Genomic DNA, 2,050 nt, shown 5'->3' with positions numbered 1-2,050 from the left:
CCATTTGGTATGTAAAAAGCCTCGATACTTTTTGTAGCTAAATGACCTTGTGCATGGAAGAAAAATCAAATGACCTTGAAGTACAAATTAGAAGGTTAAGCAGGTTATTGGTTTTGAGCTCTTACAAAGCCAGACCTCTGATAGGTTACTTCACTGCCCACTCAAATTATGAACTAATCAACTTCAATTCACACCTTCAACCAACCAGAAAAAAAATACACAGTTCATTCCTGTAGATAAACTAGACAACAGTAGGATAAGAACACTTATCAAGCTGTTTGGAGTTATCCTGTGAACTTGCACAATTTAAATAAAGAGTCATCATAATAACATTTCATAAATATTGCTTTGCATTTGCAGTCTATATTTGATTGTTTAAACTCCGCCTACATTCCAAAATCTATTGCATCTTCTGTTGCTATGTACAGAATGCTCATTTTCAAATGTTTAAGTCTGTCCCAACATCTCTCTCTCCTTCACACACACTATCAACTCCCCTGTCTCCACCCCTGTTGAGATTCCTTTTCTAGAATAGGGTCGGTTTCTACCCTCATTCTGCAAAAATGAATGCCTGTCTGTCATGGTTGATTGTGATATTGCTTAAGATCATCCAAAATGCAGCTTCTAGACAGGCACCTCCTCAGGGCTTCCGATATGCCTCTTACGACGTGATCATCCCAAGGAAGCTGTCTCCCAAGTATGGGCAAGAGGAACCCCAGGATGTGAGCTACCTCCTGCAGATTGAGGGGAATCCCCATGTGGTATTCCTCAGGCAAAGAAGGAACTTCATCCCTAAAGTCTTTCCTGTCTTCACCTATGACACAGCAGGGATTCTCCAGGTGGATCACCCTTTTATCAAGGACGATTGTTTCTACCATGGATTTATACAGAGAAAGTCCTCTTCTTGAGTCACCCTCAGCACATGTTCAGGAGGACTGAAAGGTCTCTTGCAAATTGAAAATAAGACCTATGAAATTGAACCAGTCCAGCAATCTTCTACCTTTCAACACGTGGTGTTTCGGTTAGAAGTAGAGGAAGGGGCTGTCCGAATGCCTTGTGCGGTAGGACAGGAAGAGCAGAGCCATCAAGACGACATAACTCCTGAAACAGAGAATCTTGCAAACAAAGATGTTTCGGGAAAATCCTGGTGGCCACATACGAGATATGTTAAAGTAGCTATTGTGATTGATCATGAACTATATTTGCAGTTTTACAGCAATGAATCGTTTATTACTATGCAAGTTCTAGATATTGTCCACACTGCAAATTCATTCTATGATCCCCTTTCTGTTCATTTGTCAATAGCAGGATTAATGATTTGGTCACAAAACAACCCCATAGACATTACCTCTGCACCCGATAGAACACTTTCATTGTTTAATAATTGGAGAGAAAACCATCTTCTTAAAATTTTAAAAAATGATGTTGGTCACTTATTTGCATATAAGTATTTTGGGTCAACCGTAGGACTTGCATATGTTGGAACTATATGTAGTAGTTATTGGGCAAGTGCTATCGAATCCTATAGAACTCAAAGTTTGTTTTTGATTTCTGAAATATTTGCCCATGAACTGGGACACAATCTTGGAATGAGACATGATAGTCAATTCGGTAGTGTCCCAGACAATCTTGGGGACCCTGTTCAAGCAATGCTTACGTGCTGTGTTCTGGATGGAAGGGAGGGAATTGCCAATGATCTTTTCAGCTATCCTCACTACTCTTTGCACTGCCTTCCTGTCTGAAGCAGTGATGCTTCCAAACCAGACTGTGATGCTGTATGACAGGATGCTCTCGATCGTCCCTCTGTAGAAAGTGGTCAGGACAGGGGAAGGAAGATGTACTTTTCTCATACGATGCAGAAAATGCAGGCGCTGCTGTGCCCGCTTCACCATTGTCTCGCTGTTGAGCGACCAAGCCAGCCTACTTGTTAACTGTACACCCAGAAATTTGATGCTGGTAACCATCTCCACAGGTGAATCATTAATGCACAGAGAAGTGTGGCTGTGCCTGCCTTTTCTGAAATCGACAATGATCTTTTTGGTTTTTCCAG

The 2,050-nt window shown here is 41.3% G+C and overlaps 1 pseudogene; it reads left to right on the top strand.

The window, feature by feature from the left end:
• Positions 1–563: 563 nt before the first annotated feature.
• The window catches only part of LOC114923097, a 20,980-nt pseudogene continuing 19,493 nt past the window's right edge, over positions 564–2,050 (top strand).

The sequence above is a fragment of the Protobothrops mucrosquamatus genome, unplaced genomic scaffold (genome assembly GCF_001527695.2).
Source record: "Protobothrops mucrosquamatus isolate PMUCROS unplaced genomic scaffold, P.Mucros_1.0 scaffold1897, whole genome shotgun sequence".
In the NCBI taxonomy this organism is placed as follows: Eukaryota; Metazoa; Chordata; class Lepidosauria; order Squamata; family Viperidae; genus Protobothrops; species Protobothrops mucrosquamatus.
The sequence above is the reverse complement of the archived record's forward strand: the minus strand, read 5'-3'. Positions and strand labels throughout refer to the sequence as shown.